The 27,193-nt window shown below is 37.8% G+C and overlaps 1 protein-coding gene and 1 long non-coding RNA gene across 3 annotated transcripts in view; one reads left to right on the plus strand and one right to left on the minus strand.

Moving 5' to 3' along the window:
- The window catches only part of LOC110261970, a 147,830-nt gene extending 130,811 nt beyond the window's left edge, over positions 1-17,019 (plus strand). The window contains exons 2-3 of the long non-coding RNA XR_002346375.1: positions 13,676-13,746; positions 16,935-17,019. This is a non-coding gene — a long non-coding RNA (uncharacterized LOC110261970). The remainder of the gene's footprint in view (positions 1-13,675; positions 13,747-16,934) is intronic.
- KCNIP4 (potassium voltage-gated channel interacting protein 4) overlaps positions 1-27,193 on the minus strand; it is a 1,134,443-nt gene that overhangs the window by 705,797 nt on the left and 401,453 nt on the right. The window lies entirely within an intron of this gene.

Genomic DNA, 27,193 nt, shown 5'->3' on the forward strand with positions numbered 1-27,193 from the left:
ATAAATACCAAGATTATATGTATACAAAAAGAAACATTTCTAAAGCAGGTTGAAAAGATATCTACCTTTTTATCTAAAGCTCTTTCAATTATTTCGAAATGACATTGGTTAAGTTACAGACAAAAGCTCTGCTTGATAGTAACTTTCCTTAATCCCTATCCATTACAGTTGCCTTCCACTAAAGATGGCAAACAATCACTCACATTATAAGTTAACAGGCACTCCTGGCATCCACAGAGAGTAACCGCCACAGTTGCTGGAAGATGTGATTTCTGACTTTCAGAAGAGAAAGTGTCAGAATTTTGCTGCAAATAATTCACACTGTGGCTTTGGAAGCTGCTTTTTTTTTTTTTTTTTTTTTTTTTTTTAATAGCCCCATGATATCTTGTGCATAACTCTCTCAATCCTGCTTTATATTCTAATTTTCATTTTATATAGCTTTATCACTATAGAATGTCTCAAGATTTTTGAGACAATACATAATTTGATTTTGTATTAATAACATTCAGCATAATGTTTCAAACAAAGTGATAGATACTCAATAAATCTTAGTGAAAGGAGGAAAGGGGAAAAAAAAGGCTAGTAGGAGAAAAATTAAATTGCAAGGATAGGAAGAATCAAGTCTCTATCATTAATATAATCAGAACCAATATAATTAATATAATATAATTAATATAATCAGAACCAAATACTTAGTTTCACAGGCTGCCTCTCAAAGTGATTATATTTTAAACTGAGCCCATTACTCAAGTAGTCAATAAAGCAACCCTATTAATAATACTATTGTCACTTCCTCACTCTGTAGTGACATCACTTAACATCATCTTTTGTCTGAAAGCTTTTTTATTTTTATGCTATTTTTATTATTGAGTTTAAGGTGGTGTAAAGAAAATTGCCCCTGGGGGGTGAAGGGGACTGACAAAAAATATCTAAGTCAATGTATTATTCTGTGTTTCCCCACAGTGTGGCAGCAGAGACTTAAAAATTGGGAAAAGCCACCAGTTGCAGGGAGAATTTCATTCAAGAATTTGGGGAGACTAAAACCATAGAATTGCTCTCAGCTGGAATATTAATGAGAAGTGTCAATCAAATTTTCTGTGCTTCGAACGCTTTTACCATCAAACGAAACTATTGATTAATGAGTTTCTTGTGTTTACTGTAACACACCTAGTAACTTCACTGAGGGCTTAAATTCCTTCTTAACTTTTAGTTGGCAAAATTTGCTAGAAAGGTTAATATTTGTGTTGGAATGAGTAAAGGTAAACACAGTAGGCTGACATATGATATAGATCTGTTGAAAGAATGTCCAATGAATTGTAACAACCTGTTATTACACAGTGAACCAATCTCTCCTATGATCAGTGAGATGACAATAGAAACAATCCCATCCCGGTGTTACAAAGAGTAGAGGTGAGAACTCACCAGGAAATGTGTAGTAGTTCATCTGGCAAGTAGGAGGTGAACGTGGATAAAAGCCATGGTAGTATTACAATTTTTTTCCACTCTGCCATCACCTTCCTGCCTCCACTACCATGGCACTACCCTATTCCAGGTGGAGAAGCACAAATGACTAGGAGGGCAGCCCTGCTGTGGAAGAGTTCAGCCATTAGCAGTAGAGATGAGCATGTAATTAAATAACCATGTCTCTATGCAGAATGAGACCAAAACCATACCTCCACATGCAGGCTGAGCACTGAGGGCAGAAAATTACTTTCTTCCTACTCTCAACACACTATCTACATTAATGTAACTTACTATTCTGCCCTCTTCATTATTATACTTTTACCATTCAAGGAGACTCTTGTCCAGGCAAATAGCTTGATAGTTCATTACAGGAATTTCTAGAAAAACCCATCAACTCTTCCCTGGGAAGCATCTATTAACAGTTTATACCCTGGGACTATACATATCCTTACCTTAAAATCTTGCCTTGCTGTATCCATCAATCATGGACATTTTTTTTTATTTTTATTTTTACAGCCACACCTGTGGCATATGGAAGTTCCTGGGCTAGGGGTTGAATTAGAACTGTAGCTGCAGGCCTGCGCCACAGCAAAACCCACCCAAGCCACATCTGTGATCTATGCCGCAGCTTGTGGCAATACTGGATCCTTAACCCACTGAGCGAGGCCAGAGATTGACCCCTTATCCTCACAGAGACAACACTGGATTCTTTTTTTTTTTTTTTTTTGTCTTTTTGCTATTTCTTGGGCCGCTCCTGCAGCATATGGGATGTTCCCAGGCTAGGGGTCGAATCGGAGTTGTAGCCACCAGCCTACACCAGAGCCATAGCAACATGGGATCCGAGCCGCGTCTGCAGCCTACACCACAGCTCAGGGCAACGCCAGATCCTTAACCCACTGAGCAAGGCCAGGGATTGAACCCGCAACCTCATGGTTCTTAGATTCGTTAACCACTGAGCCATGATGGGAACTCCAACACTGGATTCTTAACCCACCGAGCCACAATGGGAACTCCTGGAAAATTTTCAGTGGTCCTTACCCAATTCTAATCAAGACCACTTCTTGGAAGACCTGCTTTATTTATTTGTCCGTTTGTTTCCAGGCCACACCCATAGCATGTGGAAGTTCCCAAGCCAGGGACTGAATCCAAGCCACAGCAGCTGTGGCAACGCTGGATCCTTTAATCCACTGTGGCAGGCCAGGATGGAGCATGCATCTCTGCAGTGACCTGAGCCCCTACAATTGGAACTCTGAAAGACCTATTTAAATCAAACTTAAAATTCTCAGAAAAATCCAGCCTTTTCCCTCTTCAGAGACATGTCCCAACCATCCCCAGGATGTAGTTCTCTCATACCTCTACACACAACAAACTCATCTTTGCCTTATCAACAGCTGGCCTTTGTGATATCTAACGAGCTGGCATTGGATGGATAAGTGCCACAAAACAGCATATATGTATGAAACAAAGAGGAATTAATTTTCCTTGGAATGCCTATATGTTCAGATATATAGGGGTGGTTTTTTTGTTTTTTGTTTTTTTCCTCTTTTTGCCTTTTTTCTAGGTCTGCACCCATGGCATATAGGCATTCCCAGGCTAGGGGTCTAATTGGAACTACAGCTGCTGGCCTACACCACAGCCACAGCAACATGAGATCCGAGCCGCGTCTGTGACCTATACCCCAGTTCACGGCAACACTGGTTCCTTAACCCACTGAGCGAGGCCAGGGATCAAACCTGCAACCTCATGGTTCCTAGACGGAATTGTTAACCACTGAGCTGTGACAGGAACTCCATGGAGGGATTTTTAAATTGGGTGTTTTTCTCATTATAGCAGGTATCTTCTACTTAAATTGTGTGATAAGATAAATGATGATCCCTTGAAGACATCATTATGAATACAATTCTGTAGTTTACTTTATAATTACCAAAGGAATCATACTCATACTAATGAAATACATTGTATAAATATGCCTACCAATTAATAAGGTTATTTTTTAAAGAGTCATTCATTTTACAAAGAGACACTCAGGCTTTAATGCTTTCAGATGAGGAAGTGAGGTCCAGAGAGCTTATATGCTATCCAATACCACATAGTAAGTAAGTGAAAGATCAGAGCTGCAATTCTGTTTTATAAGTAGTACAGTATAAAGCATTTTCTTCAAACTTAAGTAAAGCATAGACCTATTTTAAATGAAAAAATATCGAAGGTTCCATACAATACACTTACGAATCCTTTATGACTGCCATAGCGGACACAGAAAAACAATAGTTTGAATCTTAGGTATTTCTCTTAATATCCATAGGATTTTTTTCAACTTATTAAACAAATGTAAGCACATTTCTTCATCCACCAAAAGTATTTATCCCATAGGTTTGTTGTGAGAATTGCATAGCACAGCACAGGCAAATCATTTAGCCTTTATGTGACATGAGTTAAAGGCTCAATACATTTTTCTTACCATCTTAATCATTAACTGCTTATTCAACGTTGCCACTTGGCTGTTTTTTGTTAGATCTCACTTAGATATCAAGGAAAGGAGTAAACAGAAGCAAAATCTTTGGCTTGAACAATGGTACAGAAAAACTTCTATCTATTCTGCCAGGTCTATCTGCGAGATTTGAAGGTAGAAGATAGATTTAGGAGAATTCCATTTACTAATAAGTTTAACAGAGATGTAAATGTGGCACTAAATAGCCAAGAGAATAGGTTCAAAATTGTGCAGATCTAAATGTGGTTTCCTTTCATGAAACAGACATAAGTCCTCCCAGCAAAGGTGCTTCATAAATCACAGAAGATAATAAAGTCCCTGAGAAAAGCGAAGAGATTAGCCTTGTGTTGTCACCCAATATTTCTAATGTGAGATTGTCAGACGTAAGAAACCAGAGAAATCTTAACTGTAAGACGCACCTGACCATTTAGAGAGATTGCTATTCCCTTGCTACAAGCTTAGAAACAAGCCATTTGTGTGATTTGCATGTGCTGATATCATCCCTAAGTGGCATTATGCCTTCAAAAATGACAGTGACATGATGTCTTCAGTTATATTTCCCATGGTAAAAACATTTTCAATTCAGCAGAGAAAAGCATGTTGTTACTAACTCAAGGCAATTGGATCACTACAAGGCTAATGTTTTTCTACATGGTTCACAGAGGAAAAGGGCAGATATTTTAGAAAAGACATCATCAGATTATTGATATCCACACAATAAAATATAACCACTTCAATCCAAGTGTATGTTTCCATGGAGAATGTAGAGACTACAAAGACAGCCCTAATGGGAAAAATAGTAACTAAATGCCTATGGTTTTTCTTTCCTCAAAAGAATTAAAATTACATTTATGGATAAATAAACCCAATCAGTACAGGGTCATTGGAGGGTTAGAGAAGGGATGGGACACAAAGAAAGAGTGGAAAAAATATTAAAGCAAAAATGGGGATAGATACAGGAAGTGAAAATTCAATCATAGCTAAAAAAAAAAAAAAAAATCTCCCTATCAGGCTTGTATCTGAAATTATACAATGGAATCCTACAAGTTGTCTATGTGATCAGAGCAGACCAGCCAGTTCCAAGTGGTCTTACTGCCAGGATGTATTTGGAGGCACTAAAACAAATACCTAATAACCACTAATGCCTATTCCATTCTCCCACTATGTGTCCATATTGCCCCTTCTCTGAATTTTCATTACAATCAAATATAGTAAACCCACTCACTCCATCAAATATGCATTGACTTCCCATGGAACCAAATAAGTGGTTCCATAAGTGGCAAATGCATGAACAAGTGTGATCACTTAAGACAACTCCAGTATTGTTCCAAAGAGTAAGTTAAAGGAAAATGCTGTCCCCCATTCATTCTCCTATTTCTTACAAGACAGATGTGATGTCTTTTGCTAGAGCATAGATCCTTCAGAGGTAAGCTTGGCAAATACCAGAATGTGGCAGCTAAAGGTAGCATTTCTTTCTCTCCGAGAAGATATTCTTAGAATCCCTGCAGGGGCTGCAAAAATGTTTGCAGCAAGTGTAATGGTCTTTTGTCTAGATCAGAAAGGAGGTTCTAATAGGCTTGTATCTGAAATTATACAATGGAATCCCCTATAAGCTGTCTAAGTGGTCAGAGCAGACTAGCCAGTTCCAAGTGGTCTAACTGCCAGGAAGTATTTGGGGACACTAAAACAGATAACTAATAACCTCCTAACTTGCTTGGAGCCCAAGAAGAAAGGATGTGAACCCTGCACAAAATCTTAGATTTAATAGCAGCTAATAATTACTGAGGGACTCTTAGGGATCATGCCCTTTTCTGAGCACTTTATATACTTATTAATACACTTAAATCAAAAGCGTGGAAAGAAATACTATTATTACATCCATTCAGCCCATTGAGGAAACCAGAGGACAAAGAAGCAGAATAACTTGCCCAAGGTCACAGAGTTAGAAATTAGCAGGGCTGGAATTTGAACTAAAGGTACCATAAGCCCTCACTCCTAACTGTTAACATTTTACTTAAAAGAACAATGTCTCTGTTTTACAGATCCTATTAGAATTGAGAGTCTTTATCTTCCATGGGAATATCTATTAAGAGGTGGACTTAGTACTTGACTTGATATCTTAGCACAGTACTTGGCTCTCAGTAAATAGTGTTTTAATGAAGAAGTCAGAGGAGGGCATTTTACAGAGCAGTTTGTTCATGCTTTTACTTTTAACTCAGTTCATTTCTAGCTTTTTTTTTTTTTTTCTTTTTTTCTTTTTGGCTACTCCCATGGCATGTGGAAATTCTTGGGCCAGGAATTAAACCTGCACAACAGCAGCAACCCAAACCACTGCAGTGACGATGCCAATCCTTAATCCACTGTTCCACAAGAGAAATCTGTCAGATAGTTTATTTCTATTTATTTTTATTTATTTATTTTAGGGCCACACCTGCAGCATATGGAAGTTCCCAAGTTAGGGGTCAAATCGGAGCTGCAGCTGCCAGCCTACAGTGCAGCCACTGCAACGTGGGATCCAGTCTGTATCTGTGACCTACACCACAGCTCACGGCAACACCAGATCTTTAACCCAATGAGCAAGGCCAGGGATCAAACCCACATCCTCATGGATACTAGCTGGGTCCTTAACCTGCCGAGCCACAAGGGGAACTTCCCAGATAGTACATTTTTAGATGAGAAAATGCCTTATGCCTTCTGGAGAAAACAGAAAAATATTTCTACCAGCTTTGTTTCAATACTTTATCCCAAATGTGTGATAGTAATAGACGTCTTCAATTTGGGTAAGAAAGATTCCTGGGTTAACTTTTATGAGGTGAAAATGTATGTTCTTAAGGCATACAAAGATACTGGAGCATTCTTAATTTGTTCCATTATCTTTTAATTAAATTGCCCTCTATTATCATTTTGTGAAGTGGAATTGTGAACTTGTTGGACCATAGAATTTGGCATCCAGTACTTTTGTCATAATCACTGCATCTTCAATTCATTTGTCCTTCAGAGCTTAATCTATTTTGCTTCCCTAATTACCATCTACAGCTGTACCCAGGGTTTGAAACACTTTCGAAAACACATTTTTCTAATATTTTGGCATCCAATAGGGACATCCAATAGCATCCAAAATATTATCAGAGAGGGTTCTAAGTAAGAAATCTATGTATATATTTTTCTGACTATTTTCTTTGTGCCTATGCACTTTAACTTAGATTTCATTTCATTGTGTGAGCAACATGTACAGTGGGAATGACAATAGTCTCTGTGATGACCACACATGGTCCTTGTAAGGGTTCAGTGAATTCATGCTATAAGCTTTGTGAATAGCATGGTCCTTGTAAGGGTTCAATGAATTCATGCTATAAGCTTTGTGAATAGCATGGTCCTTGTAAGGGTTCAATGAATTCATGCTATAAGCTTTGTGAATAGACTTAGAATACAGTGTCTTCTCTGTAGTGTCAGCTCTTCCTATACTTTTTCTTTGGGTTCTTGTAAGGGTTCAATGAATTCATGCTATAAGCTTTGTGAATAGACTTAGAATACAGTGTCTTCTCTGTAGTGTCAGCCCTTCCTATACTTTTTCTTTGGGTTCTTGTAAGGGTTCAATGAATTCATGCTATAAGCTTGTAAGGGTCCACACACATGGTCCTTGTAAGGGTTCAATGAATCATGCTATAAGCTTTGTGAATAGACTTAGAATACAGTGTCTTCTCTGTAGTGTCAGCTCTTCCTATACTTTTTCTTTGGGTTCTCTACGTGGAAGCTTCACAGGGATTTTAAAATGAACATATTTGAAACTGAAATCATCCCATTCCCCAAAACTATTTTCCATGGCCCCATTCGAGTCTTAACTCAAGAACTGCGTTATCATCATCATATATTTCATATCAGAAATCTGAGTGTAGGGATGTCTGCTAATTCTTTCTTGGGTGGCCCATCTATCAGTGAGCCTCAGAGTTCCCATCTTGAAAATATATCTTCATTCTACTCACACTCTTAGGCACCATCATCTCTTGGCTGGACTGACACAGTTTAAGAAGTGCTTCTTCTACTTTCATTCTTAACCACCTTCCACCCTTCTCTTCACAGCAGCCAGAGTCATTTCTACTCATGAATTGGATGCAGGCTGTTTAAATGATAGGTCTTTTAGAGGTTCCAGACAAGCTGGAAAGCATATGTGAATTGAAAAAAAAAAAAATACACATCCATCCAACTGTGGACCATTTAAACAGCTCTTAGAAGCCTGCTGTCTCTCAAGAAAATACATCAACACATCTCCTTCCCCTAGGGGATGATGGGGAAATGAAGCACAATTTTGAGAGACATTTTAAACACTAATTACTTCAACCTGTGTCTGTCATCGTTAAAGCTGCATTAATAGAGGCAAATGAGTTGACAGGTGATTGCAAAATAAAAGACTATTTTAATATAATATGCATTAGGATATTTTACTTCTGTCTACATATTACCATGCCCCAGGCAAATTGACTAAGGAGTCACATTTAACCCTTCAGAAACACCAGGAAGAAAATAACAGTAGGCATTGCATTTTTAAACCTTTTTATAAATGTTTTCCCAGTGAATACTGTTATGATACAATGTTTTTAAGCAATTAGGAATAAAGCAAACTACATTTTCACCTGCCACAGAATATTCTTGTTATGACTAGTTCTTTTTACCTGAAGCAGCGAAACAAAAAATAAGGTAAAGAAAATGCAAACTAGTCCTTAAATTCTCCCCGTCCACCCTATTCATCTATAGCAGAGGGGTTAAAACCACATCCTACCTTCTTCTAGTAATTACCTGTTTGACCTTAGACTAAACTCTCAAATCTTCTAATGTTTGAGATCTTCATCTCCAAAGTGGGGATGAAAAAAATCCTCTTACTTCATTAGGTTATTAAGCGCATTGTAAAGTGCCTGGAACATTGCTTAGCAAATAATAAAATATATTTTGCTTTTTATTACTTCTGTTGTCTTTTTTTCCCCCCAATGTGTCAATGCCTCTGTTGCTAGAGGTGACTAATTTGATAATAATTAGGGTTTTTTTTTTTGGTTTTTTTTTTACCGTTTTTACTCTTCCCACTGTCAAATGCTAGATGAAATACAAAATCGCATTGATAATGGTGATTTGATATGATTTAATTCTAAATAATATTCATGATCTTTCTCTTTCTGACACAATGATATAGAGCCCCTGAAGTTCAGTTGACCCTTGAGCAGCACTAGTTTGAACTGCATAAGTCCATTTATATGCAGATTTTTTTCAATAGTAAATAATACCACACAATCTGTCAGGATATGGAGGAACCACAGATATGGAGGGTCAACAATAAGTTACACTCAGATTTTTGACTGTGGGAATGTTGGTGACCTGCATTGTCCAAGGGTCAACTCTACTACTTTAACGGCATATATTGATTGGACCCTTAAAGCCGTAAAGAGGATTTAGACACATCCACATTGCATATTTCTGCCACATTTCATTGCCAGTGTTAATGTTCCTTTCCTGGGCAGGGCTCAGGTTTGGTATGAGTCAGATCCTTCCCTGCTCCTTAATTCGCACCATCCTTGAGAAAGTGTGAGACTCAGCTGACGGTGAGCAAGGGGAGAATGAGTTGGCATGTTCTTTCTGTGCTTGGTCCTCTTCTCACCCACCCTTCAGCGAAGTCTGCCTTGGTCCAGTCCTTCTTAGGTTAGTAGAACCCATCTTTCTGTGTCCCAGACATGGGCCCATTTGGCTCCCACCCTCAGTGGATGGTTTAGCTTCATGTTTACTCCAGCATTTATCATTTTGTAGATCCAGGTAGGGATAAGGTTCTACATATTGATAACCCTTTGGAGACCCCCCCTTCCCCAAAATGTTCACAAGACAATAAAATACACGTTGCACCTTTTTTCAAACTTTGTCTGACTTAATGCCACAGCCACTAAAATTTTTTCACTTATTCCAATTCTGTGAACACACTAAGTTCTCAATTTTTGGCTTTTATACCTGCTATTCCTCTGTCTTTCCATCCTCACATATTTAACACTTTCTCTTTTCTTGTTTTTTTTTTTTTTTTTTTTTTTTTTTTTTTTAATGGGCATACCCAAGGCATATGGAAGTTCCCAGCCTGGGACTGACCCTGAGTCATAGCTGCAACCTATACCACAGCTGCAGCAACGGCAGATCCTTCAACTCACTGCGCTGAGCAAGAGATCCAACTTGGATCTCTGCAGCGATCCAAGCTGCTACAGTCAATGGATACTTAACCCAGTAGACCATGGCAGGAACTCCCTTGGGTTTTATTTTAAATATCATCTTTTCAAAGAAATTTTCTAAGTAACCCCCCTGTTATTCTCTCTCGTAGCATCTCATAATTTTCTGTCACTTATGTTTTGAACTACTTACTGTCTCTACATCAGAGTGTAAGCTCTATGAAAACAAAAATGTTGCTGTTGTGCCTGACCATGGATTCTTTGGTACCATGCAGTGCCTAACACAAAACAAAGTCAGTACATACTTGTTGAACCCATAAATGACTTCTGTCTTAACCAAACTAAGCAACCATGAATTCATCAATATACTATGTGCAGTAAAGGCACTTTACTAAGTTAGTCATGTGCCCTTGTCCTCTGCAAGACCATTTTCCAATATAGCCAGTAGCAATCCAACTTGAAATGATCAGATATAATTTTTTCCTTCTCATTTTGAGGATTTTCATGCCCCATTTGACAAATAACTAGCAAAGAGAATATCAACAAAGAAATACTTACTAAAAGAAGGAATAATTTAACACCAAAAAAAATAAAAATAAAAGAGACTTCTCTGCCTAATTTTATAACTGCATGTAAATCTTACAAAATATATAGAAAAACAGCCATTATATTCATTTGTTTAGTGTATCTTGTTTTCCCAATGATATGGAAAGATTCTGGGCGTCAGAAGCCCTAACTTTAGCTCTGGATTCTTTTAAATCCCTGGTAATAGTTGGACACTTTATAGCTAGTCCATGAATACATGATGAATTAACTTTTGAGTTCTCACATTATGTACAATATTATCTTAGATACTGGCTAAGTAAAATATGCATGTTCTACTACATATGAGCTCAAATGTGAAGGAAGAATAGAGAGGTTTACATTTTTAATTTCAGTAAAAATATCCAACCACATCCCAAATCCCTATAAAAATTAAAAAATGATTCTTCACAAAATAGCTAATATCCTAGATAGTCATTATATAGAAGCACTCACTCTGCAGGACTTATAAGGCCATTCTTTTTTTTTCCTTTAAACAATAAGAATACAACAGTGTTCATATTATAACTGGAATAATAATTATTATTTTGAAAAGCATGTAGTTGCCCTAAATCAGGGATTTAGAAGTATAGCAAGGAATCAAAGAACATAATTCTTTGCTTCTTAAGTGAGGGAAACTATATACAATTGAAATTAATTACTAGCAATTCAGTCTTCAAGTTATTGTGACATGCTTTAGTAAATCAGCAGTAATTATTTCCTGTCTAATCTTTACATTCATTAAGTAATCAGGAAAGGGTTGTTATTGATTTAAAAATTAAATATTAAGCTTATAAATGATATTGCTACAAAGAAAAAGCCATTTTCATATTACTAAATCAAGAAATTAATCAGAAAAATATTATTGGCATATTTCTTGGATGGGTGGATACATGGATAGAAATATGAGTGTATGGAAACAGATATATAAATAAGCATCTGTGTATAAAGAAATTGAAGCTATGTGCCTTTACTTGATTAGACATATAATTTCAGTTCCTTTTAATGGTTATGAATCTCCTATTATACCAAGTATCATGCCACATGGAACAGAAATATGAATAAGACTTCTATGAAATCTAGGGCTCATATTATGGCATAGTGGAGGTCATATTTACAGAGACTTAACTTCCAGCCTGATTTTCAACTCTATGGATTTTCTACAAACAAACATTAACAATTGTCGAATAAATGCTGCTAAAGGATGCACAGAGGACTCCAAAATGCCTACGGAATGTTAGCAACTCACTTTTCTACTGTCAGATGAATTTCAACAAAATGATTGTGCAACTTGGAGACATGCTTTTTTCTTGTTGGATAGAACCCCCAACAAATCACAAAGGGGTTCTTTTAAACGTATTTTCAAGGGACAGGATGATGTTGCTTTATGCCTCGCCTGCATCATTTGCATACTGCAGAGGACAGAATTTGGTTTACAGCATTTTCAACCTCATTAATTAGGATGCCACTCTTTAGAAGGTTGTGGTATACAGAAAATGCCTAGGCTGCAGTTTCTTTCCAAGTAAAGTTTCTGTCAATGGTAGTAAATGAATAGATACTTCCCAAGGTAATGATAAACATGTGTAAGGTGATATACTGAGTATGCTAAAAACCAATACAAAAATGAAAAGAATTTTATAAGACTGTCTCCTACTTATTCTTATGTATCTTCATATCCTCACCTGGTGTAATAGTAACAAAAAAAAAAAAAAAGAAAGAAAGAAGATAAAGACAAAAGAATCAGTGCTTCCCACAATGTGGAGTCATGGACTCCTTGGCGAATATTACACATCAGCTCATAGGAGGTGGTGTAGCCTAATAGAGGAGGTGTGAACTTGGGCAGCAGAGAATTTTTTTCACATCCTATTCCTGATCGTTCTAGTAGGGTGACCCTATAATGTTGTTTTTAAACTGGCAAAATTGAGATAAAACAAATCTCACGGAATTATTATGAATGTGAAATACATGATGGATATAAAGAGGCTACCACAGTAACTGCCATATAGTAGGTTATCGAAAATGTGGAGTTCCCTTTGTGGTTCGGCAGTAACAAACTGGAAAAGTATCCATGAAAATGCAGGTTCAATTCCTGGCCTTGCTCAGTGGGTTAAGGATCCAGTGTTGCCATGTGCTGTGGTGTAGGTCGCAGACGCAGCTCAGATCCCTTATTGCTGTGGCTGTGGTGTAGGCTGGCAGGCTGGCAGCTACAACTCCAATTCCACTCCTAGGCTGGGAACTTCCATATGCCTCCAGTGTAGCCCTAAAAAGACCAAAAAAAAAGATTGTTACTTTTACATATCAATTTTAGAGGAAATTTATAATGGACAAAATAGAAATCATTCACAATGCTTTGTAAATTTCTCCTCTACCAGCTTTTATGACCAAATTTGTGTACTTATAAAATGTGAATTCAGGAAAATGCCATTAAATATTGCCAGACGTCTCAAAATCAACCTGCATTGATCTCCAATTAGTCAAAATTAGTGAGGATACATTGCATTTACCCCATACCTCAGGGTCCAGCCATTTCCTGCTTCTATTTATGTTTGCTGCTCCATGAAGTTATCTGCCTAAGAACAAGTTCCATCAATAGAGGCCAAAACATTGCCTAAAGAATAACTTTTTTTTTTTTTAACTTCCTGAAGAAAATTCTGAGGTCAGTCCTAATCAGCACTTAATTTTAATACATTATCATCAAGTACTAAGGATTAATTTTAAAAATGATTAATGAAAGCACTTAATTAAATGGCACTCTCTGCTGTCTCCAAATATTCCAGGTCATTGCTCTTACCGATCCCAGATCAGTGGTCCTTTAGATTAAGCCATCAGCTCTGCATTTCTCCAGGTCTTTGTTTAAAAATTCATCTGCGTCTCAAATAAAATATATTTTTGGAATGATTATACAGTCTTTGTTGACTACCCTGAACTCATTTTTTGCTTTCCTCCATAGAAACCAAACCTCAATTTTTGGGAATATGGCTAAGATGTGAGCTACACTACATGTGTGTTCCAGCTGCCCTTGTAAGTGAACATGTTGTGCTACTCTGATCAATGAGAAGTAGACTCTGCCATGGATTTGTGCAAAAATGATGCTATATTTTCATCAGTTTTGATCCTTTTTCCAAATGGCTTTTGTTCACCCCCTTCTGCCTAGAGTTGGAAGGAAGGTACAGTGCAGCAACTATTTGGACCTTGTATGGATGAAAATCAAAGAGGCTGGGACAGAATGAAAAAATCAGAGGCCCACAATCATTGATTGCTGGCCCTTATTCTAGACAAATGGATTAGGTTGTGGTCATAATCAGTCTTGGAATGGGAAGATAAATGATGAAACCTAGACAAACACAGTGGAGGAGGAAAGGGTGCAAAATACACTAAAACTCCTTAGAACTCCTGTGTCCACAGGTCACCCAAAAATGGGACATAGAGCAGCAAGAATATCTCCAAGCTGGAGAGAGTGGTTCAAGCACACTTCCTAAAGTTAAGAAGAGTTCAGAAACTAAGAAATGTATCACCATAACTGAGAGAACTCAGTTTTGAGATGAGAGCGGTAATTGCAAGCCAGAACTAATGGAATGAGCTGTATACTTTTATAGGAATCCTGGTCTTTTCATTTTCTTAGTCTCTTGAAGAAGGTTTATTACAGTGAAATATTCTCAGATCTCCGTCCAGGCTTGTTACACTTTCTCATGTTACCCTAGGAAGTAGTAAATCCTTAGATTCCTTTGCAGGGCTCTGAGTGAGAAGAGTTGGAAACAATTGTCTAGAGAAGCATTGACATCAACATTATGGTCTCTGATGCCTGATCCCAGGTGTTATGAGATAAAAGACAAGGCTGTTATTGTTTTGTGCATCTGAGGATGTCTGGTCTTTCTAGACATTAAATGCATCATCGCATGTTCTAGAAAATTACACTTTGATCATGTTCAGCGAGCAGAGATGATGGAGCTTTTGCTTAATTCACAACTCACAATTTTCAGGAAACTCTAAAGGCTTTTCTTTTAGGCATCATTCCACTATGCAATAATTAATAACTGGCATGTATTGATCACTTCCTAGATATCAGGAACTGTGCAGTGCAGTGTCTACAGCCAAGCTCATTTAATCCTCCCAATGCCAAAATGAGGTGTCACTACCTTCTTTGTTTTTCATACAGATAGAATTGTCTGTGGCAAGGGCTAAGTTCCTCATCCTCTCTAAGACTCAGTTTGGATGAGGCACTAAGATACCTCAAAGAGTATTCAGATGACATCATTTTTCTCACTGTAGTTGAAAATATTTATACAAATATTTTTTGGTTTAAAATAATCTGCTAAAATGCATAACGCACCTTGGGCTCTGAGACCATACACCCTATGTGCAGGTCTGAGTCCTACACAAACCTGAAATTGAGAGTAAACGATGTCACAAAAACGACTGCATTATTATGTAAAGTATTTTATTTACAAATCACCATTGGCTAGTAATTCTTTTAAAAGTTGTTATTCTTTAAATTTTTTTTGTCTTTTTAGGACTGCACCCACAGTATATGGAGGTTCCCAGGCTAGGGGTCCAATTGGAGCTGTAGCTGCTGGCCTACACCAGAGCCACAGCAATGCAGAATACCAGGCACATCTGTGACCTACACCACAGCTTACATCAACCTTAACCCAGTGAGTGAGGCCAGGGATTGAACCTTCATCCTCATGGATGCTACTCAGGTTGGTTTACCACTGATCCATGATGCCTGATCCCAGGTGTTATGAGGTAAAAGACAAGGCTCCCTATTTTTTAAATATTTTTCTTTATATATTATGATATCTCAATGTTGAGGTTTAGGGAACTACAGTCTTAATGAGTATAGTATATAGTATAACAATGCAATAATTTAAGATATTAGCAACAGAGGGATGGATAAAAATGTGGTACATATATACAATGGAATATTACTCAGCCATAAAAATGAAATAATGCCATTTAAGCTACCTGGGTGCACATAGAGATTATCATACTAAGTGAAGTCAGAGAGAGAAAGACAAATATAAAATAGTATCATTTATATGTGGAACCTAAAATAATAATAAAAATGAACTTTTATATACAAAACAGAAACAACTCAGACTTTGAAAACAAATTTATGGCTACCAAAAGGGAAAGGTGAGGGGGAGGGATAGATTGGGGGTTTGGGATTGGTATATGAATGCTATTGTACATGGACTAGATAGCCAGTGGGGACCTGCTGAACAGCACAGAGAACTCTGCTCAATATTCTCAAATTTCCATATCCTACATGGGAAAAGAATCTGAAAAAGAATGGATATGCCTATATGCATAACTGAATCACTTTATTGTACAGCAGAAGTTAACACAACACTGTAAATCAACTATATTTCAATAAAATTTTTAAAAATGAAAAAATATATTAGCAACAATTTTGGTGACAATTTGGTAAAATTATTGATATTAAAATGAATTAATGCATGGGAGAAGGGCATGTAGAATATGAGATCTCTCATCCCTTTATAAATGTCTTAAAAGCTACTAGGGACTTATTGTGTAGGCTATTTATAGATCATTAAATTTTACATAAGACCAGGAACAAAAATGTCTTTGCTGTGAGTACCAAAATGCTAGATTATTTTTTTTGGCAACTGCACTTTAAAAATTAACTCATGCACACAATGCTCTCATTTTGTGGTGAAGTTCACATTTTTAGTGATATTAGTTTTCCCATTTTTAAAGTTCACACATTTCTATTATAATAAAATAAAATACTATTTTACTAAAAAAAGTTATTTCAAAATTAATGCACTCTTTTTGTTTTTGTTTTTTGTTTTTGTGCACGCCAAAGATGAAAGATGAAATTGGGAAGCATAGAAGAAGGAAGGAAATATTAGAAATATAAACTGAGCATCACATACATCAGCAACACTCTGTTCTCACAAGTCAGTAGATGTGTTCTCTCCTGAAAGTTTATTTTAGTAATTTATATAACTTCCTTTTTGGAAAATCTCTAAACCCAAGAAGGTTAAAATCAATCTCTGTGTATCAACTTGCTAACGAGCTCATTTAGCCCTTTGTTTTTAAGTGTTTTTGTCTCTCCTTTTCCCAGTTGCTGATGGGCAATCAGCAATGTTAAGCCTGCTGACTAATTGAAACATTTTCTAATTTATATGGATCTCTGGAGAAGATGCATTCTACTTAACCTTGACATTTGTTTTACATTACAGGAGTCTACAAGATTACATTATCCAAGATTTAAAAATCAGCTCTCATTCCTTTTCTAATTTGTGTCTCAAGATTGTTCGATGTCCCATTGAAAGTTAACCAATTAAAGATAAAGAAAATAATTTTCCTCTACACCTGCCAGCCAGAACCAACAATAATATTTATAACCATATAGTACTTTCTTCCAAAGGAGTTTAAAATCCCTTTTATGAGGCAGGAAAGACAGGGCTGGGTCCAAGGACAGCCTCCTCATGTACAGGCATTAGGCAGAAGGCAAAGCTACCTCCTTGTTCTGCACTTACTGAGGCCATGACCCATGGTGGAATGGCATCTAAAACAGAAACTTTGTAGCATCTGAGTAAGAAACTCTGACCATGAAAATGGTGGAGCATGCACAATGCTGATGACCCTGTATGAACTTCCAAGTGCAGGGCTCAACTAGTAAGAGGAAATTTAAGCCACATATGCACAGTAACTTCAGGAGGAAAGTACTTAGGACCAGAAACTGATGCAACCTGATGCAATCCAGGCCACACCTCAACCCTCCCCTCAATGAATATCCCACCCCTAATTAAAAAGACCCCACCCATTCAAAGGGATAAAAATAAGATTAAAAATATATGAAAAAAAACTTTGGCATACCCCTCATTTGCGAGGACACCTACACTCTTTGCTGAGTGTGTCCTTTGTTTTTGCCTTAATAAAGCCCTTCTTTGTTCTCTTTGCTCTTTACCCTCTGTGTGTGTGTTCATGTGTGTGTTCATGTGTGTGTGTTTGTGTGTGTGTGTGTTTCCTTTGTGTTCCTTGCCCAAATTCTTTTGGACAAGTTGAACAGCCTGGACTTTTGATAAAGTTTTTGCAGTATCATTTTTTAGATGACTAATCATTCATGTTTAAAGTTCTATAAATCAGGGAGAAAGCTGGACATCTAAGTATCAAAACAGAAGCCATGAAGTAGTGGCCTACTATGACTATGGGCTCCTTCATTTAAACTGACAGCTAGAATGTTCTTTAGAGAAACTCCAGAGCAATTGCTGAAGACAATGGTGACACATGCTCAGACTCCTTCACAGGCTGGTCCACAGCTGTGTCCTTTTCCAAGAATTGCCTTTGGTCAGAAATATCCAACTGGAGTGGCCCTGTGGCCAATGGCTGAATGATGCAGCATACAAAGGCCGCCCTCTTATCCCAAAGCAAGACAACTCTGTGGTGCCATATACAAGTCAGAATTTTCCATAGAATCAGGCCGAGGCTGAACTCCAGCCAAATGACACCTTCAGCCCTGTCCTACTCTATCTCCTCATTCCTTCATGTTCACCTGAGCAAACTTACAACAAGCCATCGGCATCTACACTTGATTCTATGGAACCTAACTTAAAACAGAAGGTTTCTATGACCAACATCATTAACATAATACTCACAATTCCTTCAAAGCCCAGTTTACAGGCATTTTACGTTGTCATCTCACTAAATCTTCACAACGGTTTTGCAGGGCAATCAACATTCACTGTTTGGAACTGAGGGGTTTCCTGGGATGTAGGACTTTCAGCGGTAAAAGCAGAAAAGATCCAAGCAAACCAGGAAATATCAGTCACCCTATCCTGTCCTTCAAGCCTCCCTTCTCCCCTTTCTGACGAACTGAAGTTAGCACAGGTGAATAAGGAGCAAAGTCTCAGAGAAGCATGAGTGAGACCTAAGATCCCAACTCCACTCCAATATGTCTGACTCCCAAGATTATGCCTGTCCCAATGCACCAGGTGGGCTGACTAAAGACGGCACTACTGACTTCAGCCTATTTGCTATTTAGAGCCTTCCTCTTTTATTAAATTAAAAGCAAACTGCTCTTTTGCTTGATAGATTAACTGATTTTGAAGGCATAAAAGTAAAAGGTAAATTCAGGGTGCATCAATATGTGCTTCAGAACCAATAGCTTGTCTTGCCTACTAACTGGCTTGGTCTCCCTATCCCGTTTTAAAATATTTTCATTTGTTATATTTAAGTACAGATTTAACATCCACTGGGAAGATATCTTGATCAATAATGACTTTTTGGAGAATAGCCCTGTTGATTTTAAATTTACTGAAATTGATTGGCGTTTAGTAGGGATGGACAATAAGGAGAAAGCAGAAAAACATTTTAATAAGTGTCTCATTTGTTATAGATACTATGTTAGCTAGGTGTTTCATTTATTCCTTCTCAGTGAATCCTATAAAACCTACTTATTAAGAAATTGAGATTGGACAGACAAAAAAGTGATGTAAAGGAAGTGAAAACTGGAACCATTTTCACTAAGCTTTGGGAAGTTAACAAGAAAAAGATTCATAGTAAAATAAATGCTCTGGGTAGCCATTGAGCTTTAGTAGGTCATGAAAGTGGAGATATAAGGCATAAGATAAATGACTCTGGTAGAAAGCTTCATGAAAACCGAAAAAGCCTAAAGCTCCTTAAGTGATGGTAACAGTTGAAAAGAATAGTAGTTGAATATGATCTTTGTGTCTAAACTGCTGAGTCTGAATTACAATATTGCTACTCAATAAATATGTGAATCTAGGTAAGTTACTTATCATCTCTGTGCCTTAGTGTCCTCATCTATAAAATGACAACAATACTCCACTGGAAACTATGAAAACTAATGACTAAATGCATATAAAACACTTAGCATGGTTCTATGTTTACAGTAATCATGTATTGAAAGTTAGCTCTAAATATTTCCATAAAGACAGATTGCTTGTGCTTTTGTACTTTAAAAGGAATTCTCATGTTGTCTTTAGAATCACTAAAGTGCATTGGAATATCATCTCAGTATCTTATCCTTTAAATAATTACTAACATAAATATAGCATTTATCATGAAAAGGGATTTTGTGAAGGATTTTATATAGCTTTTATTTTCCTTTAATTTGAACAACTTTTTGATGTAGGTGCTGTGATCCCCATTTTCAGGGGAGGATGTAAAGGTTGAACGAACTTTAATAACTTGCCCAAGTTCACAGTATGGTTGGTAGAGTCTATATTAAAAACCAGATGTTCTGACCTTAAGTCCATACTCTGGACAACTACATTATGGTGCCTTTTTAAGGAATAGTGGGAGATAGGTATAGAATGGCAGCATCAGTACCTGCAGGTTCCCTTTTCATTTTCGGTGGTTATTGTGCTTTATAAAGCATTCTGGCTATTGAAGTGACTTCTAACTGCCTGCCTGTAGGACATATCATCCCGGAGCACATCTCCTGACCAGGAGAACCAGGGACCCAACTGAACTTCTTCCCATCATCAGAGACAACCCAGGACCAGCAGGAGATGGTGCCGTACTCTAGGCAGTGTCACTAATGAGGGCAGAAGTTGAGTGAAGTACCGTAAGCAGAGTCAGGTCCTCATCTTTATGGCCCTGAGTCAGGACACCATCAATTCATCCAGAGTGGACCCAGGTCAAACTCTGGTGGATCCAAAACAATGCATTCTGCTTACTCCATTCCATTTCACATTTCATCCATTTCATCCCTCTCCATTCCGTTCCATTCCCACTCTATTCCTTTATATTCCTCTCCATTCTATTCTAGTTCATTCCATTCAAATGTGTCAATTACTTATCCCAAGAAGAAAAGAGCAGTTGCTGCTACAATGACAAAAATGATTAGGTTTTGCTTTCAAGGAGCCCTCAGGCTGACCGAGCTTCAATTAGTAGATAGGTTATAAAACCAAAAATTAACTAGTAATTTATAGTATATCTCAATCTGTGAAATGGAATCTACTATAAAGTAATCTGAATACTTTTGAATATTCTTGAGTCTAAAATGATATTTGGTCACGGTGTTTTTCAATTAGTAGACAAGTCTACTTAGAAGATTTCATTCTTAGGAACTTTATGTGTGAAGATAAAGTAACACACTTTCAAGGTATATTTTCAATGAGCCATGAAAACTAGAACGCCCCTTTTCACTATGCTGGGGTTTCTTCCAGCTAAGATCCAGCATCTACAATCTCAAATCACAGTTCTCTTTTCCTCAGAACGTGCTAAACCATCACTGCTGGATTTTATACAGATCACATTTGCCTGTAATTTTTGCCAATCCCTCCTTTCTGTAAAGCACCATGATCTTGGATAGCTGGAAGAAATAGAGCACAGATATCTTTTTATTTGTAGGAATTCTAGACTTTATTTTTCTGAAATCCCTGCTTACTTTCTGCATATATTTGAGAAGTACCCTCATTAACCCTACATTTAAAAACTAAAGTAGGGAGTTCCTGTTGTGGCTCAGTGGTTAATGAACACGACTAGTAACCATGAGGCTGCGGGTTCGATTTCTGGCCTCGCTCATTGGGTTGAGGATCTGGCATTGCTGTGACCTGTGGTGTGGGTCGCAGACACAGCTCGGATCCTGTGTTGCTGTGGCTCTGGCATAGGCCGGCGGCTACAGCTCTGATTGCACCTCTAGCCTGGGAACCTCCATATGCCACAGGTGTGGCCCTAGAAAAGACAAAAAGACAAAAAAAAACAAAAAACAAAAAACAAAAAACAAAAAACAAAAACAAAACAAACCCAAAAACCTAAAGTAAAACTATCTAATACTGGGTTGAATAGCATTGTCTGAAAATGTCATATCCACCACAAATCTATCAATGTGAACTTATTTGGCAATAGGGTCTTTAGAGATGTAATTAAGATGCTAAATTAATATGAGCTTTATATCTAGTAAGACTAGAGTCCTTATAGAAAGAGGGGAATTTGGACACAGGAACACAGAAACATAGAAAAGAAAGCCATGAGAAGACAGAGGCAGAGATTGGAGAGTTGCATTTATAAGCCAAAGAATGACAAGGATTGCTGTCCCGCACCAGAAACTGGAAGAGGCGAGGCAAGATTTTTCCCTAGAGACTTCAAAGGCAGCATGGCCCTGCTGACAGTTTGATTTTGGATTTCTGTCCTCCAGAATTGTGAGATAATACATTTCTACTGTTTTAAGACCCAGTTTGTGGTACTTGCTACAGCAGCCCTAGGAAATAAAAATGTCATCCATAAATATCCACCTATGGCCATGTGCAAGACACCACATGCTCAGTGTTGAAAGTGTGGACTAGTGCGAATCTGAGCCTGGCTTCTGAAACCCACAGCCATGCCTGCAGGGCTAGAGGAGGAAGGTTGATGAGTTCCACTTCTTTTTAGCTCTAGCCTATTATTTCTCTTCTGAAGAGCCACAGATCATTATTTCTTTTCCTCACCAGTCCTCAGCTCACAACCTGCTGCTTACACAGTGGAGTTCCTAGTATTCCCTTCTCTTTCCACTATGTTATGCCTTGTACTTGTGTTTTTGCTGCAGTATAATAAAATGGCACAAGGTATAAATACATGCTTCACACGGAGCATATGTTAACATATCGCTGGTTTTATCAAGCCTTGTTCCCAGTACCTGAGCTCCGCACACTGTCACTCAAGCTTCTGCACGGCCAGTGCATGCCTCGTGTGGATGTGGCAGGACCCAAACCAGAAAACCATTATCATAAAACGACGATACACATTGCAAAACAAATAGCTTTTTTAATCCATCCAATGCATAAAAACAGTAATTGGACTTGTGTAAATGCAGTGGCCCCCCATGCTTTCCAGTTCCATCCTCCTCCATCATGTCAGCTAAAGTGTCATTTTTCAAACTGTGTAAAAATATATTTGGGGAAGCCATGTGGTTTAGTGGAAAGAGCATTAAGGAGGACCATCTTTTAAAAGGCAGTCTTTACAAAATTTAGTTCTTCTTAAATTAAAAGAATCAGTAGAAAATGCTCCGATTAGTGAATGCAAGGGAGGAAGGGAGGGAAGAGAGCTGTATTAGATAAAGAGGTAAAGAGAAAGAGGGAGTGAGGGCGGGAAGGAAGGAAGGGGCCACAAAAATGAGTGAATTTCAGAGGTTCTTAAAGTTCTTAATATTGCTTTCCTTGGTGTTGTAAATTAGGAATTTTTTAAAAACTGTGTATCATGCTCCATGAATTTGTTTATAGATTTACATGAGATGTTATAAAAAATGGAAAGACCACTGAAATATTAATGTCCGACTTGAGCTAACACTCATTGAGCACCTATTCTGTTTCAGATATTGTACTAGACACTTGTCTTCATGCTTTTTATGAATCCTATTGGCCATTTTGCCAATTTACATATGACAAAATTGAGATGCACAAAATTCCAATAATTTGTGTATTGACTATACACTATTATAACAAATAGAGATGCTGGGCCTTAAACTTAATTAGGTCTTCAGATTTGAAAATGTAATGCTCTTTCCACTAAACCACATGGCTTCCCCAAATATATTTTTGCACAAATCCTAGGGCACATGTTATCACGAGAGGAATCTTTTTTTTCCCCCACTTTTATAGAACAGGCACATGGCTAAATGAGATAAGAAGTCTTACATTTTATAGTCAAAATCACATTGCCACATGATGGCCTTTAATAACAAAAATAGACAACCTCACAGGTACACAGCCTTAAGCAGCAGTTTTCCAACAATGAGCTACCACTAAAATTATAAGCTTTGAGGCCTCAACATGAAGGCGTACATCAGGTGAGTATATGCAAAAGAGAGGCTGTTCCTTCATTACAGATAATGGGAAGTCTAAACTGATGCGAAGAAGCTGCAGCATCCACCAGAAGTTCCCTCTAGAAATCAAGGCCCTTTTGATATAAACACAACATAAACAAGGCGTTAGTCATCAAGAGAAGCTTGGAACACAGAGAAAAGAAGTAAACTTGGAGACCCTGGATGTAGTGGGTTCCAGAACAGGATACAAGAGAGGTGCCTGCACAGTAACTGGATGACAGCCACAGATCTGCCTCTCCCAGAGAGTGCTCAGTAAAATCTTGGGTGTCAAAGTCTTAAGGGCCTGGTTTTGCACATTTGACCCCTCTCCCCCATCGAAAAATTTTGGTGATCAAATGAATTTTAGAAACCACGTGCTCTGTCACTCTCCAGGAAATTCATCATGTTCAGCAGATTTAAAAGTTTTGGAAAGCCCTGCCTTAAAGTAAACAAACTCAGAGTTTCCAAAACTAATTTAGTCAAACATTCTGTTTTGTTTTTCCTTTTTTTTTAAATGTATCTAATACTGATTAGCATCTCTGATGGAAAGAGACAGATTTGGATAACACTGATCTAAGGTAAAACCATCTAATACTGAAGAGCATTGAATAGCTCTGCCCATAGGGGCAAGCTTAGCTTAGAGTGATAACTCTTCTCCAAGTTATCAGGGAAATGTTTTTATATTCTAGAACCACCAAGCTTCCAAGTATAAAATGATTTGCATGTAGGTTCAAAAGGCATATTGTCAATAGAATGGGAGAGGATTTTAAGTAACGCCTCTTCTAATCCATATTAAATTGTCCATTTTATGAAGGCGAGGATGAACTACTGAGTCCCAGGACCTGGACCATGCCTAACACATGGGAGGCACCCAATAAATACTCATTGAGTGGTTGAGCAAATGATTAAGTGAATACATAAATGCAATTAAGTTATACCGTTGGTTCTCATTATTCACAGTTTTGGTATGTGGAAATGGGAACATTTGCTAAAATTTATCTCCATTTCCCAAATTGTTAGTTAGGATGCTGTATGGTCACTGACATATCTGTGCCTGTGAGAGCACCAAAAAATTTGTCACATTCCTATTCTGATGTGTATGTTCCTAGCTGACATGGAGCAAGGTGACATTCTGCCTTCCTGTTTCACCTCTCAAACTGTAAACAAGTGTCCTTTTCACAGTAGGTTTTGGGCCATGTTTATCACATTTTGCCATTTTGGTGCTGATTTTGCTATTTAAAATAATCCCATGCACAGCACTGAAGTGCTGTCTAGCAAACTCAGCACAAGAAAGCAATGTGCCTTCCAGATAAAACAGTACGTTAGATAAGCTTCACTGAAGTATGAGGTATAGCACTATTGCCTGAGAGTTCAACGTTAATGAGTCAACAATATGCAGCTGATCCTTGAACAACACAGGTTTAAACTATGTAGGTCCATTTATATGCAAATGTTTCAATAATAAATACTACAGAACTACCTGATCTGGGATTGGTTGAATCCCACATGTAGAACCATAGATGAGGAGAAACCATGTATATAGGGGGGCAACTATACATTACACAAGGATTTTTGACCGTGTGGAGTTCAATGCCCTTAATTCCTATGTTGTTCAAGGGTCAACTTATATTAAAGAAGTTCCTTTAAACAGAAATACACAGAATACAAGGCTCACAGGCACCCAACCCCGTATTTTCTCTAGGAACATGAACATAGTTGCTAATTCAGCATTCACAGCAATCTTATAGAACATAACTGCCACAAATAATGAGAACTGATTTTGTATTTTGACTCATAGATTTCACAATTCTTACTAGCTTATTAAAGGCTCAAACATTATAGAAAGAAAAACTAGTTTAGTCTTGTTTTTTTTGTGTGTTTTGTTTTTTATTTTTCTTTTTAGAGGAGCATCTGTAGCATATGGAAGTTTCCAGGCTAGGGCTACAGCTGCCAGTCTATGCTACAGCCAGAGCAAAACCAGATCCGGGCCACATCTGTGACCCATACCACAGCTTGCAGCTGCTAGATCTTTAGCCCACTGAGAGAGGCCAGGGATTTATCCTGCATCCTCACAGAGACTATGTTGGGTCCTTTACCCACCGAGCCACAATGGGAACTCCATAGTCTTTTCTAATTTGAGTCCCTGTGCTGATAATCTTTTCTCTCTTTTGTTCCTAGTCTTTCCTTTCCCAGAGGGACTGTCTGTTCTATTTCTTGGGTTCAGTCTGGTGCTCAGGTTCTACTTATAACCTGACTGTATGGAGGGTGGTGGTGAGAGGAGGAAAGGGTTATTATGGGAAAAAAAAACGTGCACATGCTCCACCTACCTGCAGGGTCCTATTTACAATGGACCAATGAAGCTCAGGCTTCATGAGCCACTCTTGCACATTATTTCCATCCAGGGTTCCTACCAATCCATTCACAAGTCATATATTTCCATCATATATAGGAAGCAGGATAGTTTAACTGCAATTAATTATTAGCGCTGCTCTCCCTTTCCACTCCAACTTTTCTTTTTCTATGACACACTTTCTCTCATGTATCCCAGACTTTAGAATTTAAGAATCCAGTTAAGGGATAGCTTAGGTTTATTTATGTGGTTCATAACCCATTTTTATGTACAATGAAGTTATGAATGGCTATCCTCAGGTACAAATGGCTTCTACAGATGTGACCACCATCAAATATGAGAACTCACCTGGTGTCATGACCCAAAGGTGACCCGAAGATGACCCATGAATATCTCAGGTAGTCCCCGACCATGACAGTATATGGATAGAGAATGAACAGCTCCTTACAAAGCTGTTCAAGTCCTGCAACTTGAGGTCAAAGATATTTTAGGCATCAGAGACATATATCCAGGAAAACCTCAAATAAAAACCAGCTCGTAAAATATTCAAAAACTTGAGAAATTCTTGGAGTTCCCGTCGTGGCTCAGTGGTTAACAAATCTGACTAGGAACCATGAGGTTGTGGGTTCGATCCCTGGCCTTGCTCAGTGGGTTAAGGATCTGGCGTTGCCGTGAGCTGTGGTGTAGGTTGCAGACGCAGCTCGGATCCCGCGATGCTGTGGCTCTGGTGTAGGCCAGTGGCTACAGCTCCGATTGGACCCTTAGCCTGGGAACCTCCATATGCTGCGGGAGTGGCCCAAGAAATGGCAAAAAGACAAAAAAAAAAAAAACTTGATAAATTCCAAATATGCCATTTTAATTACTATTGGAAGACATGTTGCATCACATTTCAATATCAGAATAAGAAAATATGGACTTCTGCTTAGGATGTATAAGAAATTACCTTTATTGCTATTTTAAATGACATTAAACATGAGAGAAATTTAGATGAAAAATAATACAATGTAAAACAAAAGTGCTAAACCTGGAAAGTGAAATTATGGTGACATGAAGAAGCATATTGCCACAACACCAAAAAAGAAAGAAAAAAAAGAAAACCCTAAAATTATACCAAAAGAGTAATCATTCATAGAACAGATCTGTTTTAACTAAATAATGATTAGACTCTTGGATTGATAATCCAAGCAGTGAAGAGGAATAAATGACAGATCAAATAATTATGTTGGAAAAAAGATTTCAATTTCATGTTGAAGTGACACAAAACACTGATGTTGATGAAAATAAACTCTTACTATAGAAATGAGAGCCTCAATGATAAACTGATAAACTGATAATGAATA

This window comes from Sus scrofa, chromosome 8 (genome assembly GCF_000003025.6).
Source record: "Sus scrofa isolate TJ Tabasco breed Duroc chromosome 8, Sscrofa11.1, whole genome shotgun sequence".
Lineage (NCBI taxonomy): Eukaryota > Metazoa > Chordata > Mammalia > Artiodactyla > Suidae > Sus > Sus scrofa.